This window comes from Pimephales promelas, chromosome 12 (genome assembly GCF_988280905.1).
Source record: "Pimephales promelas chromosome 12, fPimPro1.hap1.1, whole genome shotgun sequence".
In the NCBI taxonomy this organism is placed as follows: Eukaryota; Metazoa; Chordata; class Actinopteri; order Cypriniformes; family Leuciscidae; genus Pimephales; species Pimephales promelas.
The window spans coordinates 10,082,992-10,102,989 of NC_142780.1; the positions used below are offsets into that span (position 1 = coordinate 10,082,992).

General features: G+C 41.7%; 1 protein-coding gene across 2 annotated transcripts in view; it reads left to right on the forward strand.

Moving 5' to 3' along the window:
- Window positions 1-19,998, forward strand: part of mal2 (mal, T cell differentiation protein 2) — a 68,949-nt gene that overhangs the window by 42,773 nt on the left and 6,178 nt on the right. The window lies entirely within an intron of this gene.

Here is a 19,998-nt window from a genome sequence, read left to right on the forward strand (position 1 = left end):
CACACGTTGATTAACCGGTGGGAATATACACAATAGGCCTACCTGATATTGAACACAAGAGGGCAGTATAGAACTACGTAAGACTGAATTTTACAACCGTTCTGGCTGTTTTTGAATGTAAACATAATTCTTAAATGAAAAAAGGGAAAAATTGGTTTAATTATAATATTTGTATAATTTAATTTAGAAACAAATGTTGTATAATTACATTTTTAGAAGACATTTTTGACATTACTTTAATCTTTTGCCATAGTTGCACATGTCTACTGGCTAATAAATGTGATGTATCTGTCGAGTTTCAAGCTATTTCAAGCATGCTAAGAGTCCCAAAAGCATCAAAAAAGAATGTTAAAGTTTGATTCGTAGCCACGGAAACAGTATCAAAGATATCAAGAATCCATTCACAGGTCTACATCTGCCGTGTATTTACATAATACAGATGAAGTTTGAAGCAAATCGAGTTAAAATAAGAGGGTGATTTCAAAGCATTTTGAAAGTAACACACTTCCTGCTGCCAGTTGGTGGCGCTATAACTTTCACTCACAATAGTCACATCCATGTGATCGTCCTCTTACAGCGAACACACTGCTGAAGTTTCATCAAGATCAGTTAATGTATGCTGAAGTTATAACACACTTCCTGTTTCACGTTTCTCGCCATGATTTCGTTTCCTCGCCACGGCCAAACCGTTAGAGATATCAAAAATCCCCACACAAGCTTTCATCCTCAATGTCTTGACTTCACGCTGACCAAGTTTCGTTGAATTTGGATCAAAGCTCTAGGAGGAGTATTTCACATTCCATTGCGTGTGTTTTACAAACAACCCTCAATAGCCGACTTCCTGTTGGGCTGGGGTAAAAAGTAAGAGTGCGAGGTATAGATGAATGTGTACCGAGTTTCATATTATTACATGCAAGCGTGTTTGAGTTATGGACCCCCCTGTTATGCCCAGGTACCAGCTTCAGCCCGGCTCTGATGGCCGCGGGTTCTGACCCGTGTGCAAAGTTTCAAGAGTTTTCGAGCACGTTAAGAGCCCCAAAAGTGCCCAAAAAGTAGCAAAATAATAATTAGATGAAATATAGCTGCGAGCAGCGAGGGCGGGCCCAAGCCGGTGGGAACGCAACCCCGGTTCCTTTAGTTACCTAAAGGCACCGGGGTGGCGGTGCCGAAGGCTTTGGCCCTTTCATGAATAAATGTTAAAACGGATTTTCAGGATTTCCCTCGCAAACTTTCATCCTCAATGTCTTGACTTCACACTGACCGAGTTTCGTCGAATTTGGATCAGAGCTCTAGGAGGAGTATTTAAAAGTCCATTGCAAGTGTTTTACAAACAACCCTAAATAGCCGACTTCCTGTTGGGCTGGGGTAAAAAGTAAAAGTGCAAAAAGAAGTATGAAACAATGAAATCGACATGTGTACCGAGTTTCATAATATTATATACAAGCATGTTTGAGTTATGGACCAAGTGTTCGGACCCCGTTCCAGGGGGGCGCTGTCGAGCCCCCCTGCCACGCCCGGCTACCATCTTCAGCCCGGCCCTGATGGCCGCGGGTTCTGACCCGTGTGCAAAGTTTCAAGAGTTTTTGAGCATGTTAAGGGCCCCAAAAGTTCCCGAGTAGTCGTTAGAAAAAAATAAAATAAATAAATAAATAAATAAATAAATAATCGGAAGGAAAACAATAGGGCCTTCGCCCTTTCAGGGCTTGAGCTCTAATAATCCTAAGGAAAACAATACGCGCTGTAACTTCATGTGGCTTCAAGCACATCATTCTCCGCTCGGGATGCACATAAGCGCTTTGTGTTGCACTGTATTGGAGCCTTTAATATCATAATGCAGTGACGCAATGACAGATTATTAATTGCCTTTCAATTATATGTTGCTGCCTCATTAAACATCTGTGCTATACATTTCAAACATGTTGTCTCAATTTTATAGTAGCCATGGCTATATCTTTTTGATTTTTGTTATCTTGTTTTTCATTAATGTATTTTTCAACAATACAAAGAGCAATGTGTATTATCCATTAATATAGTTCATAATAGCATTTTTGTCATAGATTATGATCCACCAGCGAGGAACCAGCAGAACAGAGTGAACATTCATTCTGTTTAGTTCAATCCTACTTAAAAGGAATTTATTTAAAATGCTCGCTCTACTCCACACCATTAATGTCTTGTGCGGACATCTGTATTTTGACTTTCGGTTTTAAGTAAGCGATTTAAAAGCTCCCAAGTCCCAGCGGAGTCACACGTTGATTAACCGGTGGGAATATACACAATAGGCCTACCTGATATTGAACACAAGAGGGCAGTATAGAACTACGTAAGACTGAATTTTACAACCGTTCTGGCTGTTTTTGAATGTAAACATAATTCTTAAATGAAAAAAGGGAAAAATTGGTTTAATTATAATATTTGTATAATTTAATTTAGAAACAAATGTTGTATAATTACATTTTTAGAAGACATTTTTGACATTACTTTAATCTTTTGCCATAGTTGCACATGTCTACTGGCTAATAAATGTGATGTATCTGTCGAGTTTCAAGCTATTTCAAGCATGCTAAGAGTCCCAAAAGCATCAAAAAAGAATGTTAAAGTTTGATTCGTAGCCACGGAAACAGTATCAAAGATATCAAGAATCCATTCACAGGTCTACATCTGCCGTGTATTTACATAATACAGATGAAGTTTGAAGCAAATCGAGTTAAAATAAGAGGGTGATTTCAAAGCATTTTGAAAGTAACACACTTCCTGCTGCCAGTTGGTGGCGCTATAACTTTCACTCACAATAGTCACATCCATGTGATCGTCCTCTTACAGCGAACACACTGCTGAAGTTTCATCAAGATCAGTTAATGTATGCTGAAGTTATAACACACTTCCTGTTTCACGTTTCTCGCCATGATTTCGTTTCCTCGCCACGGCCAAACCGTTAGAGATATCAAAAATCCCCACACAAGCTTTCATCCTCAATGTCTTGACTTCACGCTGACCAAGTTTCGTTGAATTTGGATCAAAGCTCTAGGAGGAGTATTTCACATTCCATTGCGTGTGTTTTACAAACAACCCTCAATAGCCGACTTCCTGTTGGGCTGGGGTAAAAAGTAAGAGTGCGAGGTATAGATGAATGTGTACCGAGTTTCATATTATTACATGCAAGCGTGTTTGAGTTATGGACCCCCCTGTTATGCCCAGGTACCAGCTTCAGCCCGGCTCTGATGGCCGCGGGTTCTGACCCGTGTGCAAAGTTTCAAGAGTTTTCGAGCACGTTAAGAGCCCCAAAAGTGCCCAAAAAGTAGCAAAATAATAATTAGATGAAATATAGCTGCGAGCAGCGAGGGCGGGCCCAAGCCGGTGGGAACGCAACCCCGGTTCCTTTAGTTACCTAAAGGCACCGGGGTGGCGGTGCCGAAGGCTTTGGCCCTTTCATGAATAAATGTTAAAACGGATTTTCAGGATTTCCCTCGCAAACTTTCATCCTCAATGTCTTGACTTCACACTGACCGAGTTTCGTCGAATTTGGATCAGAGCTCTAGGAGGAGTATTTAAAAGTCCATTGCAAGTGTTTTACAAACAACCCTAAATAGCCGACTTCCTGTTGGGCTGGGGTAAAAAGTAAAAGTGCAAAAAGAAGTATGAAACAATGAAATCGACATGTGTACCGAGTTTCATAATATTATATACAAGCATGTTTGAGTTATGGACCAAGTGTTCGGACCCCGTTCCAGGGGGGCGCTGTCGAGCCCCCCTGCCACGCCCGGCTACCATCTTCAGCCCGGCCCTGATGGCCGCGGGTTCTGACCCGTGTGCAAAGTTTCAAGAGTTTTTGAGCATGTTAAGGGCCCCAAAAGTTCCCGAGTAGTCGTTAGAAAAAAATAAAATAAATAAATAAATAAATAAATAAATAATCGGAAGGAAAACAATAGGGCCTTCGCCCTTTCAGGGCTTGAGCTCTAATAATCCTAAGGAAAACAATAGGGCCTTCGCCCTTTCAGGGCTTGGGCCCTAATAATAATAATAATAGAAAAGAATAATCCCAAGGAAAAATATAGCTGCGAGCAGCGATGGCGGGCCCAAGCCGGTGGCACCGCAACCCCGGCTCCTTTAGTTACCTAAAGGCACCGGGGTGGCGGTGCCGAAGGCTTTGCCCCTTTCATGATTAAATGTTAAAACGGCTTGCCATACTCTGTCATTTCGACTAGTCAAAATTATGTTACAGATATCTTAAATGATAATACAAACTATCCAAAATGTAATTACGACTAGACAGAAAGACATTGCTGATAAATACAATGTTAATTCCGGATAGGCAAACTTAGCTTTTAAATGTTAAGCGGGCTTGCCATACAGGGACGTAGGCTCAGAGAGAGGCTCACCATATTCAAACCAAAATATCTCACTTCCTTTTGGTCCGAGCTAATGACTATGAATTAGAAAGTTGTCCGGCTTGAGGAGTACAATGTATATACCGATTTTTGTAACTGTAGATAAAACTAACAACCCCACTTTTGTCAAAAGGTGGCGCTATTTAGTCCCTGCACCATGCCCGTTTCTGAAACTTTGCACGTCTACTGGCTAATAAATGTGATGTGTCTGTTGAGTTTCATGCAATTTCAAGCATGCTAAGAGTCTCAAAAGCATCCTAAAATAATTTCAAAGTTTGAAGTGTTGCCACGGCAACTGTTTCAAAGATATCAAGAATCCATTCACAGGTCTTCATCTGCCGAGTATTTACATTATACAGATGAAGTTTGAAGCAAATCGGGTAAAAGTAAGAGTGTGATTTCAAAGCATTTTGAAAGTGAAACTCTTCCTGCTGCCAGTTGGTGGCGCTATATATTTGACTCACAATAGTCACATCCATGTGATCGGCTTCTTACAACGAACACACTGCTGAAGTTTCATCAAGATCGGGTAATGTATGCAGAAGTTATAACACACTTCCTGTTTCATGTTTCTCGCCATAATTTCGTTTCCTCGCCACGGCCAAACCATTCGAGATATCAAAAATCCCCTTGCAAACTTTCATCCTCAATGTCTTGACTTCATGCTGACCGAATTTTCATCGAATTTGGATCAGAGCTCTCGGAGGAGTATTTCAAATTCCATTGCAAGCATTTTACAAACAACCCTCAATAGCCGACTTCCTGTCTGGCTGGGGTAAAAGTAAGAGTGTGAGGTATATATGAAACGATGAGATCAACATGTGTACCGAGTTTCATATTATTACATTCAAGCGTGTTCGATTTATGGACCAAGTTTTCGGACCCCGTTCCAGGGGGCGCTGTCTAGCCCCCCTGCCACGCCCAGGTACCATCTTCAGCCCGGCTCTGATGGCTGTGGGATCTGACCTGTGTGCAAAGTTTCAAGAGTTTTCAAACCCGTTAAGGGCCCCAAAAGCTGCTAAGAGTCTCAAAAAAAAAAAAAAAAGAATTTTAAAGTCAAGAATCCATTCACAGGTCTTCATCTGCCGTGCATTTACATTATACAGATGAAGTTTGAAGCATATCGGGTAAAAATAAGAGGGTGATTTCAAAGCATTTTGTGAAGTGACACACTTCCTGCTGCCAGTTGGTGGCACTATAACTTTGACTCACAATAGTCACATCCATGTGATCGTCCTCTTACAGCGAACACACTGATGAAGTTTCATCAAGATCAGTTAATGTATGCTTAAGTTATAACACACTTCCTGTTTCACGTTTCTCGCCATAATTTGGTTTCCTCGCCACAGCCAAACCGTTCGAGATATCAAAAATCCCCTCGCAAACTTTCATCCTCAATGTCTTGCCTTCATGCTGACTGAGTTTCGTCCCATGTGTTTGAATTCTCTAGGAGGAGTATTTCAAATTCCATTGCATGTGTTTTACGAACAACCCTAAATAACCGACTTCCTGTTGGGCTGGGGTAAAAGTAAGAGTGTGAGGTATATATGAAACGATGAGATCTACATGTGTACCGAGTTTCATACTATTACATGCAAGCGTGTTTGATTTATGGACCAAGTTTTCGGACCCCGTTCCAGGGGGCGCTGTCTAGCCCCCCCTACCACGCCCGGGTACCATCTTCAGCCCGGCCCTGATGGACGCGGGTTCTGACCTGTGTGCAAAGTTTCAATAGTTTTCGAGCACGTTAAGGGCCCCAAAAGTGCCCAAATAGTCGTATAATTAATAATAATAAGAATCCTAAGGAAAACAATAGGGCCTTCGCCTTTTCAGGGCTTGGGCCCTAATAATAATATAAAAGAATAACTCTAAGGAAAACAATAGGGCCTTCGCCCTTTCAGGGCTTGGGCCCTGATAATAATCCTAAGGAAAACAATAGGGCCTTCGGCCTTTCAGGGCTTGGGCCCTAATAAATAATCCCAAGGAAAACAATAGGGCCTTCGCCCTTTCAGGGCTTGAGCCCTAATAATCCTAAGGAAAACAATAGGGCCTTCTTCCTTTCAGGGCTTCGGCCCTAATAATCCTAAGGAAAACAATAGGGCCTTCGCCCTTTCAGGGCTTGGGCCCTAATAATCCTAAGGAAAACAATAGGGCTTTCGCCCTTTCAGGGCTTGGGCCCTAATAAATAATTCCAAGGAAAACAATAGGGCTTTGCGCCCTTTCAGGGCTTGGGCCCTAATAATCCTAAGGAAAACAATAGGGCCTTCTTCCTTTCAGGGCTTGGGCCCTAATAAATACTCATTTATAGCATCAAATAAACATGAATGAACATAAGAATGAATGTTCTTTTCAAGACATCAGTACACTCAGTTTTTTTCAGGTTCAAATCCTCCCATGTTAATGTTCTATTTTCTAATGGCGGATGGCGAACTATGATTGGTCAGATTACCTGTCAATCAAGCTCAATGAGAAGGGTCAATTGGCAAAGATGCATTATCGCCACCAACTGGGCTGGAGTGTCTATTATTCAAGCTCTCAACGGAAGAATGTACATAAGCCGTTTGGAAAAATAGGTCCACAATTTTACAATGAATACGACTGTAACCTCTGTTCCCTGAGAACAGGGAATGGGCAGTAGCGGTTTTAGGCGCGGGTGAACTGCGCAGTCGCCCGGGGCGGCATTTCTTCATGTCACATGGGGGGCGGCACGAGCAGTTAAAAAAATCCTCTGTGCCGCGAAGGTTTTCTATTTTTTATCACTTCGATTCAATTATTGGCAATGGCACCCCTGCTTGCTGAGAAGGAGCAGTTCACAGAAGCAATGTCAAGAGGGTCTCCTGATTAGTTCACGTATCGCGTTTTTTGCATGCTCGAGGTCGTTATTTCAAATAGGCGCACGCACGGGAAGCGCGCTCATTATGGGCTCACGGGAAGTGGGCTCATAAACTTTTCAGCACGTGCACCCAAACTCTTGGGTGTTTTTCTCTTCTCCGTAAATAAATCTTTTAGCAGAGATACACCAAGCGTTTTTCTGTGGTGGAAATACATTAGCTACTAAAACTTCTCTGTCGTTGTGGAGAGCCCAGTGCATGGTTGTATAGCAACGACAGCCATGGGGAAATCGGACCAAATTTTTACTATTAATAATAAAAGATAAGCTACTGTACATTATAAATGTCAGGAATATATCTTTATTGACTGATTTAAATGCTGAAATATGAGGTTTATCTTTTTATAAAACCTTTTTTGTGTTAACCTTTTTTAAGTTTAGTAGGTAACATAAAAGATACTCCTTTAAAACAAATCTTTAAATGTTATTATTGCTTTAAATGTTATTATTACTGAATATTGCTGCCATATGCTGAATACCTAAAAGAGTTCGCAGACTTTCTCTCCGATCTATTGGTGAATGTCGATAAAGCAATAATTGCTGGAGATTTTAACATACACGTAGATAATATAAATGATGCTTTAGGGGCTGCGTTTACAGACTTATTAAACTCTTTTGGGGTCAAACAAAACGTCAGTGGTCCCACTCATCATCTAAATCATACACTAGATCATACACACACATATGGAACCAATCCAACTGATATAGATATTATACCACAAAGCGATGATGTCACTGATCCTTACATGGTGACTTGCATAATACGTACTGCTGAAATATGTCATGTTGCGCCACGTTACAGACCAGGCAGAACAATCCTTCCAACCACTATAGATGGATTCTCAAATAGCTTACCTGATCCATCTAAGCTGCTAAGTGAACCCAAACAAACAGATGAATTAGAGGAAATGACTAGCAGTTTAAGCACCATTTTTAGTACATTAGATATTGTTGCACCAATTAGATTAAAAAAGGTTAGAGAGAAAACTAAAGCACCATGGTACAACAGTGCTACGTTTGCTATCAAGAGAGAAACTCGCAACTTAGAGCGTAAATGGAAACAAACTAATTTACTAATTTAGGTCTTTAGAATCGCGTGGAAAGACAGTATGTCACGTTATAAAAAGACACTAAAAACAGCCAGGGCTGAGCATCTCCGCAAACTAATCGAAAATAACCAAAATAATCCAAGGTTTTTATTTAACACCGTGGCTAGACTAACAAATAAACAGACATCACCAGAGCAAAATATACCGTTACAGTTTAGTAGTAATGATTTTATGAATTACTTCAATGAGAAAATAGAAAGCATCTGAAACACAATTATAAATGTACAATCCTCTATGGTGTCTTATGATTCAGCTTCAATTATGGCCCCTCTAGAACAACTACACCGCTTTACAACGATAGGACAGGAGGAGCTAAATAAACTTATCATTGCATCTAAACCAACAACTTGTTTATTAGATCCAATACCCACTAAACTACTGAAAGAACTATAACCTTTAGTGGAAGAGCCTCTCCTCAATATTATTAACTCGTCTTTATCTTTAGGTCATGTTCCACAAATATTTTAGCTGGCAGTAATAAAACCTCTCATTAAGAAACCGCAATTAGATCCAAATAACTTGGCAAATTACAGACCCATTTCAAATCTTTCATTTATGTCTAAAATACTAGAAAAAGTAGTGTCCGCTCAATTGTGCTCTTTTTTGCAAGAAAATGATATCTATGAAAAATTCCAGTCAGGATTCAGACCACATCATAGTACAGAAACTGCGCTAGTTCAAATTACAAATGATTTACTTTTAGCTTCTGACCAAGGCTGTATCTCAATACTAGTCCTACTTGATCTTAGCGCTGCGTTCGACACTATAGATCATAAAATACTCTTGGATCGACTACAAAACTACACTGGTGTTCAGGGAAAGGCATTAAGCTGGTTTAGATCGTACTTATCGGACCGTTATCATTTTGTCTGTTTAAATGGGAAAAAATCAAAGATAACGTCAGTAGACTATGGAGTACCGCAAGGATCGATTTTAGGCCCTCTGCTATTCTCAATATATATGCTGCCACTTGGTAATATTTATAAGAAAACATGGAATTAATTTCCACTGTTACACTGAAGACACTCAATTATATATTTCATCACGACCAGATGAAAACACTAACTCATCTAAAATATAAAATGCTGGATGACGCGTAATTTCCTGCTATTAAATTCAGATAAAACGGAGGTATTACTTATTGGTCCAAAAAACAACTCACAAAACCTCTTACAATACAACTTTAATATAGACGGATATCCTGTTACTTTATCCACTACAGTAAAAGACCTGGGTGTTATACTGGACCGCAACTTGTCTTTCGAAAATCATATTTCACATGTTACAAGAACAGCCTTTTTCCACCTTAGAAACATTGCTACCATTGCTAACATTGCCTTCCCGATACGGTCCGAGGCTCTGACTCGCTGACACAGTTTAAAACTAGATTAAAGACGCATCTCTTTAGTCAAGCATTCACATAGTCACGGAACCGTTTGCCACTGAAACGCATTTCCGCGACAGTGGGGCTTGACAGCCTTAGTCAAACACATCGGCGCGTATGGTTGGGTTGCGGAGAGTTCAGGTTACGGAGAGTTTGTGAGATAGTGGTTTTCTAACACCGACTCCCGTATAATGGAAATCATTATGAACATCAGCTATGCTAATTATTTCCCATCTGCCTTTCTGCTGTTATCTCGGGACGCTTGTCCCGAGAAAAATGGCGTTCGTCAGGTCCAGTTTTGTATCCAGCCTCTCACGGGGATTTCGGATGCCCCAACGCCTGTGATGAGAGGACCAACGCCTGTGAAGAGACGACTCAACGCCTGCGATATGTTATGGCGCCGTTTTATACATAAACAATATTTATATTTAATATTTATATATAAACAATATGAATGTAAGCCAGAGGAGAACTGGCCCCCGACTGAGCCTGGGTTCACCCAAGGTTTTTTCTCCATCCAATCTGTTGGAGTTTTGGTTCCTTGCCACTGTCGCCTTGCTTTTGGCTTGCTTTTGGCTTGCTCAGTTGGGGTTATTTAGTGTTTAGCAATGTTGTTGATCTGTGTTGTACTACTTTCATGTTATCACTGTGAAGCTGCTTTGATACAATCTGTATTATGAAAAGCGCTATATAAATAAATGTGACTTGACTTGACTTGACTTATTAACTTGGTGAATTGATTTCACTGTGTAGGCTATTAGGCTTTTTGAACAAGATTCTATGTATGTGATCATTTTGGCCACTATAGCCTATTCATGAAATGAAAATAATTTTCATAATGATCAACTAAAATCAACTTTAATTATGTGGGTTTTTTTTACGGTAGTCAAGTCAAGTCACATTTATTTATATAGCGCTTTTCACAATACAGATTGTATCAAAGCAGCTTCACAGTGATAACATGAAAGTAGTACAACACAGATCAATAATATTGTTAAATATTAAATATTAAATAACCCCGACTAAGCAAGCCAAAAGCAAGGCGACAGTGGCAAGGAACCAAAACTCCATCAGATTGGATGGAGAAAAAAACCTTGGGAGAACCCAGGCTCAGTCGGGGGCCAGTTCTCCTCTGGCTAACCTTCATATTGTTTATATATAAATATTGTTTATATATAAAACGGCGCCATAACATATTGCCGGCGTTGAGTCGCCTAGTCGCCAGTAGCCTATATTATGCAAAGTACAATGTTCTATTTTCTAAATAAATAGAAAATAGCGGTCCATTTCCGGTGGCGCGGTACTGCTGCGACACGGACTCTTGTTTCACGTCGTAGCTTGTTTGTTTGTCTGTTTTTAACGTTGGTTTTAGTGTTTTTGGTTTTATAGTCGACACAATGACGACCCTGGAAAAACTTATATTTGTATTTTTTATTCTGGAACTCCTCCGGCCATGCCAAACCAAAGGAAATAGTTTGGCGTTGTCATATACCAGACTCGAGCTGCTGGCCCTTCGTGCTGCGGAAGACCATCCACCGCCCAACCTCATCGAGGATATACGGTCCTCGGACCCGGGGAGACGAACTCGGAGAAGAGGAAAGAGAGGAGGTATCCGACAGCGTCTCCGAAGGAGGGGTAACAGGCCACCGCTACCCTCCATGATCCTCAGCAATGTGAGATCTTTGAAAAGGAAAATGGACGAGTTACGGATTAACGCTTCAGCCTGCTATGAATACCGCGAGTCATCTATAATGGTGTTCACGGAGACATGGCTGCGTCCTGATGTTCCTGACTCTCTGTGTGAAGTGGAGGGCTTCTCTTTCATTCGCTCCGATAGGAGTGAGACGTCAGGTAAAGAAAGAGGCGGAGGCATTTGTGTTTTTATTAATGATAAATGGTGCAGGCAATATACAGTGCGGAAAATTGTCTGTAATCCCGACGTCGAACTAATGTGCCTGAGTTTAAGACCCCTGTATCTGCCCAGAGAGTTTGGTAACATCATCCTGTGCAGTGTGTATGTCCCTCCAAGCGGGAACGCCGCGAACGCTGCGGCACATATAACTGACTGTGTACATCAACAGTTACTGCGCACTCCGGAGGCCGCGGTTGTGATTCTAGGGGATTTTAATCACTGCAATTTGGAACTGTCACTCCCGGGTTTCTCACAGTATGTTAAATGTGGTACAAGAGAGGACAGAATTCTTGATAAGTGCTATTGTAATGTAAAGAATGCTTATGTGAGCAGGGCTAAACCCCCGTTGTCAAATTCGGACCACAATGTAGTACATCTCATTCCTACTTACAGAACTGTTCTCAAAAGCTGTAAACCATACACAAAGACTGTGAAAGTGTGGACGAGCGACAGCATAGTCCCTTAAAGGCTGTTTTCTCTCGACAGACTGGAGTATTTTTCACGAACTAGACGTGGACAAAGCGGCAGAGACGGTCACGGATTACATACAATTTTGCGTAGACAATGTTATACCCCAAAGAGAAATAATTATGTATCCCAACAATAAACCATATATAACTAAGGAGGTTAAAGACTGTATCAACCGTAAGAAATTGGCATTTAAGAACCAGGACAGAGCAAAACTGAAAGCTGTGCAAGCTGAGCTTAATCACTTGCTCAGGGAAGCCAGGAAGAGACATAAAGAACTAATCGAACAGAGTTTTAGAGAAAAGAACTCAAAAAATATATGGGACACGATGATGGCAATCACGAACATGACACCGGCTCAAAAACGCATCAGCACTCCGGATGACCTGCAAAGAGCTAATGAACTGAATAACTTTTATCTGAGATTCGAAACCCAGGAGTTTTCTTTTGAAGGGAAGAATATTTTAGAGACAATTAATGCCACAGAGCAGGATGTAAGGCTGGTGGTAGAACCCAAAGTGGTAAGATTGCATTTTAAAAACTTATGTACTAAGAAGGCAACGGGTCCGGATGGAATATCCGCATTTTTGTTAAAGACATGTGCAGATGAACTGACACCTGCATGGTCTCCAACCTTTTAAAAATCAGTAGACTCACATGTCATACCCACCTTGTGGAAGAAATCAGTAATTACACCGGTACCTAAAAAACCATGCCCAAAGGTAAATAATGATTTTAGGCCGGTGGCACTAACCTCCATTGTTATGAAATGTTTTGAAAAGATAATGGTGTCATTTCTTAAACAAGATGTTGGTGTGTTTTTAGATCCATTTCAGTTTGCTTACAGGCAGGGGCGTGGCACTGACGACGCTATTAGTAGCATTTCACATCTGGTCAGTAAACATCTTGAAGATCCCAAAGCCTATGCACGTATTTTATTTGTTGATTTTAGTTCGGCTTTTAACACTTGTAGAATATTGGGGTGTCGCATCTATTCCTAGATGTACGGGAGCAGTAAAGGAGAGCGCGAGGTTAGGGGGCGGAGTTTAGTTAGTATGTTCAGGAACTTCATGGAAGATGACATTAAAGTGAGTTTGTCATAAAGTTACCAACGACTCCTCTGTTTTCTACGCATCTACATGGTGTCAGAAGTGAGAGTGCTGAGAAATCATGGCTCAAAGTCTCCGGCGCATAGAACCGCTCGTATTTGATGACGACATCGCTAACAACTGGCTGAAATTCAAGAGAGAATGGGACGTGTACAGCAAAGCAGGACTGTCGGACAAATCAAAAAAGGTGCAAGCTTACACTCTCCTCAACTTTGCCGGTTCAGATGCACTAGATAAATATGAGTCATTTCACTTTCAAGAGGGCGAGGACAAAGAGGATCCTGCGTGTTAATAAAAAAATTTGATGAGATATGCTTGCCAGAACGGAACGTGATAATGGACAGACACGCTTTCAATATCACAATGCAAAAACCTGACGAAGGAATTCAGTCCTACGTGGCCACGTTAAGACTGTTGGCAAAAAAATGTGAGTTTGGAGAGCTAACTGATGAACTAGTACGTGACCGGATTGTCTGTGGCATACATAATGATGCAGTTCGTTCTCAACTGTTAAGGGAAAAAGACTTGACATTGCAATCAGCAATCAGGATTTGCATGCTCTTTGAGCGTTCTGAAAAGGGTACCAAGGAGCTTAAAAGGGAGGCTGAAGTGTTTGCAGTGCAGCACAACAAAAGGCGATGTAACAATTGTGGGGGTGAGCATGATTTTGAGCGCAACAAATGCCCAGCTTTCAATAAACGCTGTAACTCATGCAACAAATGGAACCACTTTGCCAAGTGTTGTAGATCAAAGCCTCAATACACAGGCGGGAGGATGGCGCCATCTAGTGAAAAAAACCTACACAGAGTAAATGCAGTGGAAGGTGAATTCCACCAAGATGATTTTCTTTGTGAAAGCGTGGACCTGTCTGCAAACAAAGGAGAAATATTCACCTCTCTCACAACAAATTGTAACAAGCAGATTAAGCTGAAAATAGACACTGGGGCTAAATGCAATGTTATGTCTTTATCTACATTACAGCACATTGACTCAAATGCCCAAATTGATCAGTCACACAGAGTGAATCTGATAGCTTACGGTGGTCACACAATTCAGACACTGGGCACTGTGACCCTTGTTCTCTCAGGGGGGAAATTGCAATTCCACATAGTAGATGGAAATGTTAAGAGCCTATTAGGCTTACCAGACAGCATGAGGTTAAATCTCATACAACTTAGCCCAGAAGTACATGCTATACAGCAACAGGCTCCCGAGATGGACGAATATGAGGACTTGTTTCGTTCTGACACTGTTGGCAAGCTCCCAGTCATATATCACATGCGCCTGGATGAGTCGGTGCATCCGACTGTGTGTGCGCCCAGAAGGATCCCGCTGGCCATGAAAGACAAAGTTGCACAAGAGCTGGAAAGAATGACGAAAATGGGCATTATTGTGCCTGTGGAGGAGGCTACCCTTTGGGTGTCTGCCATGGCAGCTGCTGTCAAAAAGGATGGCTCGGTACGCATATGCATAGACCCTGTACATCTTAATAAGGCTCTCCTGAGGCCATATCACCCATTGAAGACTGTAGAGCAAGTAATCGCTGATATGCCACAGGCAAAGATTTTCAGCATTCTGGATGCAAGGTGCGGATTTTGGCAGATCCCTTTGGACGGGGAATCATCGAAACTCACAACCTTCATGACCCCATTCGGGAGGTACAGATTTCTACGAATGCCATATGGGATCTCGACTGGAAGTGAAGTTTTTCAGAGATGCATGGAACAGCTCTTTGCAGGCCAGCCATGTGAAATAGTCGTGGATGACATCTTGATCTGGGGCTCTTCTGTTGAAGAACATGACAAACGTCTCAAATGTGTGTTAGACCGTGTCAGAGCCATTAATATGCAGCTGAACCCGACAAAATGTCATTTCAGGGTCTCAGAGGTGCCATATGTCGGCCACCTTCTTACAGATAAAGGTGTCAAACCCGACCCAGAGAAAACCAAGGCTATTCGCCAGATGCCCACTCCAGAAGACAAACATGGTTTGCAGAGGTTTCTTGGCATGACAAATTATCTCTCAAAATTCATCCATCGGTACAGCGAGATAACGGCTCCCCTTCGTCAGCTCCTGCGCCAAGATGCACAATGGTGTTGGACTGAACAACATGCTGCTGCTGCAGACACACTTAAAGAACAACTGACAAGTCCACCTGTCCTACAGTATTTTGATGTGCACAAGCCTGTGACCTTATCTGCTGATGCCTCCCAGCATGGTCTTGGAGCAGTTTGTCTTCAGGATGGCAGACCTATTGCATTTGCATCGAGATCCCTCACAGACACGGAAGTGCGCTATGCACAGATTGAAAAAGAACTCTTGGGACTAGTCTTTGCCTGTGTAAAATTCCATGATTATATCTATGGCCGGCCAGTGACTGTGGAAACGGATCATCAACCCCTCATAACCATTCTGAGAAAGCCTCTTCACACAGCGTCAGTGCGCATCCAGCGAATGATGCTCAAACTTCAGCGTTATCATCTGAATGTGATTTATAAACGAGGCCGTGAACTGTATGTTGCGGATGCACTATCACGTGCACACCTCCACACCACTGATAGCCCTGAAACCATCGAGGACTATGATGTGCTAGCTCTAGAAGGGGTGCTGTCATCTAGAAGGATTGAGGAACTCAGGCAAAACACACAGACTGATGCTGTCTGCAAGCGACTCGCAGACACGATTTTCACTGGCTGGCCTGACTCGTACAAGGACGTTCCACATGACATCCGTCCGTTCTATGCCATGAGAGATGAATTGACTGTGGATGATGGCTTGATTCTTCGTGGTCAGAGGTATGTAATCCCCCACTCGCTCCAGAAACACTACCTCACACAGCTCCACCAAGGTCATCCTGGCATTCAGTCCACTAAGCGACGGGCACGCGAAACCATGTTCTGGCCCACAATATACAGTGATATTGAAAGGGAGGTATCCAGATGTGCCCCATGCAATGCTCTAAAGCAGCATCAGATGAGAGAACCTCTGCAACTTCACCAGATACCAGACAGTCCATGGTCCATCACGGCAGCTGACATATTCGAGTGGTCAGGGAAGACTTACCTGGTCTTAGTGGATTCGTACTCTGGTTGGTGGGAGTATGAGGTCCTTCCGAACCTTTCCAGTAATGCTGTGATCAGGTTATTGAAACGGCAATTCGCTGTTCATGGGATCCCTTACCAGTTGATGACTGACAATGCAACATCATTTTCAAGCAGGGATTTCAAGAGCTTTGCTCACCAGTGGGACTTTCAGCATGTCACGAGCAGTCCCAATTACCCTAGGTCAAATGGTCTGGCGGAACGTGCTGTCAGGTCTGCAAAGCATCTTCTAGAAAAGTGTGCGCGTGACGGTTCTGACATCCATGCAGCTTTGCTCAACTTGCGCAACACACCCAGAGACGGCATGCCTTCTCCGGCACAACGTCTACTGTCCCGACGCACCAGGTCCTTGATTCCCATGGTACCATCCCAGCTCACACCGAAAGTTCAGACTAATGTCCAGGCTGCTTTGTTTGCACTCAGAAAAAAAGGGAAGATCAGCCATGATAAATCTGCCAGACGTCTTTCGCCGCTGGAGCCCGGGCAGACGGTACGCATGGAAACGACGCGTGGGTTTGACAAGCTGGCCACAGTTTCAGGAAATGCTATTCAACCTAACAGTTATATGGTCCAGTCTCATGGGAAGACTTTTGTAAGAAACCGCCGTCACCTTCTACGGGTGACTGAATCATACTGTCCGGAGACCACCATCACGTCCATGCCCGTGATCTCTCCAGAACCCCAAGCAAGGCCATGTACTGTAATGTCACATGACACTTCAGAAAATGGATGTGATATGCCGTCGCCACAAAGCAGCGACAGCTCCAGGCAAGAGAATCCAGCTTCGCTTGTTGTCACTCGATCGGGAAGGGTGTCCAAGCCTAATTCAAGGTTCAAAGACTTTGTTACACACTGATTGATTTCTCAGTACACAGTGTTTGAAATAGATCTGAGAATGTGTTATATGTTACATGTTGCTAGTTTTTTTTTTCTCAATCCTTTCACTTGTTAAAAAAAAGAAAAAAAAAAAAAAGAAGAAAGATGTAGAATATTGGGGTGTCGCATCTATTCCTAGATGTACGGGAGCAGTAAAGGAGAGCGCGAGGTTAGGGGGCGGAGTTTAGTTAGTATGTTCAGGAACTTCATGGAAGATGACATTAAAGTGAGTTTGTCATAAAGTTACCAACGACTCCTCTGTTTTCTACGCATCTACAACACTATACAGCCTCACATGCTCATTTATAAATTGAAACACATGAATGTTAATTATTTTATTCTTAACTCTTTCCCCGCCAGCGTTTTAAAAAAAAGTTGCCAGCCACCGCCAGGGTTTTTGACGATTTTCGCTAAATTTGAATGCCCCCGCTGAATATTTTCTTCCATGAATATATGAAGATGATATATATAAAAATAAAGATCTGAGCCTCTGCTTTTAGGCAAAAAAAACGTTTTTATTTTATCTTCATCTGTTCTTTTTTTATTGCCTCTTGAACAGAGGTAGGTTTTGTCAAAAACACAACATTTTGGACAAAAAACTGAGAAAAAGGTATTTTTATCAAACAAGTGCATTTAAAAGCAGAATACATTCAGATGTTGTTTCCTTCATATATAAAACTTTCCAAAATAAATTAAAAACATAAAATAAATGTAAAATATATCAAATTTCCCAGGATGTAAGGGAAATGTAACTTTTGCAATAAAACTTCTGCCTCTGCTCTGCCTCTCTGTGTTCTACCTGTGAATAATGAATAATTGGAATTACAATAAACAGGCCTAGACACACACACACACACACACACACACACACACACACACACAAATACATATTACAATGTGGTAAATGTGCACAAAGAGAGAAATAAATTGACAATTACACCTTCATATTTAGACAGCCACACATAAATGCCTGCACACACACGTATATTATAGTGTCATAATATTATACGATCTATCTGCGGCACGTCCATGGCTAGCATGAACATGTGCATCTCTCTCACTGACTACTTCGTCCCGATCAGATTCAGAATTATCAAATAAAGAGTGATCGGACTCCGAGTCCATTAACCTCCAGTACTTCAGCCATATACCTCTGCATTGTCTGTCTGATACATTCTCACTACTCCACTGTTTGAGACGATTGCGATCTGTTTCTCTGATCAAAGAGTTGCGCAATCATTCAGGACATGCGCGCGGGTCTTCCTTACCGTATACCACCTAAAACACGGATACCCGGAAAATTCCGTGTTTGGCGCAGATGCGTTTTTTCATTAAACACGGAAAATTCCGTGTTTGGCGGGGAAAGAGTTAAGTGGTACTTTTCATTTCTAACAAACCGCACTCAACAGGTTAAAGTAAATAATGCTCTTACGGAGCCCAGGCCGATCAGCACTGGTGTCCCGCAAGGCTGTGTCAGTTCACCGGCCCTTTTTACATTATATACAAATGATTGCCTCCGACACCATACTGACAATTATATTATTAAATTCTCCGATGACACAGCAATCCTGGGTATCATGCATAAAGATAAAACTCCAGCCACGTATTATACAGAAATCGAGGAATTTGTTCGGTGGTGCGATGACAACTATCGTAAGCTAAACGTAACTAAGACTAAGGAGATGGTGTTTGACCCAAAAGCTATAGGTGACACCAGGCCTGTAGTAATTAACAGTGTACCCATTACTCAGGTTAGCTCTTACAAGTACCTGGGTGTACATATTGATAATGCACTGACCTGGAAGGACCATGTAAACACTATCTGCTCAAGACTCCAGCAGAGGATGCATTTTTTACGGAGACTTAGATTGTATGGAGTAGAACAAAAATGTATGTTGTTGTTTTATCACGCAATACTAGAGAGCATTTTTAAGTATGGTATTACGAGCTGGTATGGGAACCTGAAAGTACAATCAAAATCACAGATCGCTCGCCAAATAAAAATAGCTATGAAGATTATGGGGGTCAAAAACTATCTGCCCCCCCAGAAAATCTATGAGCAGTCGGTCATCAGACAGGCACAAAAAATAGTTTCTGACCCGACCCACATCCTCCACCCAGAATTTCAGCTCTTACCCTCTGGCAGAAGATTCAGAGTTCCTAAATGTAGGTTAAATCCCTATAAAAACTCTTTTGTACCTATGTCCATTAAGCTTATTAACTCGAACATGTAGTGTTTTGAGGGTGTGTGCAATATGTTGGTTGTTGAGTTGGGTGTTATAGGTCATTTGGATGATTTGTAGGCCATAGAGGAGGTGCAATATATTAATTGTGTATTCTACAATATGCGCAATATGTTAATTGTATATTCTGCAGGCCAGATGGATTGTGCAATACAGTACTATAGGGTGCGTAGTATGCCAACTACGTATTTTTTGTAAATAAGCCTAAGGGAGAGTGCAATATGTTAACTGTAATTTTTATGTGTTCCATGGAGTATGTAATATGTAGGGCCATATAGAGAGTGTGCAATATCTGTTTGTGTTTTCTTTTTTGCTGTGAATTGTCTTTTTTTGCTGTCTTGTAAAGCTACGGAATGGACAGTGTCCACAACAAATTTCCCTTCGGGGACAATAAAGTATATATCAAAAATAATCTCTGATTCTGTCCTTTTCTCTGACATTTTAAGAGTGACATAGGGCTACAAAAGCTACAAGTATTTTAGGTCTATAACAGTTTGGATAGTTGTTAATATGAGAGC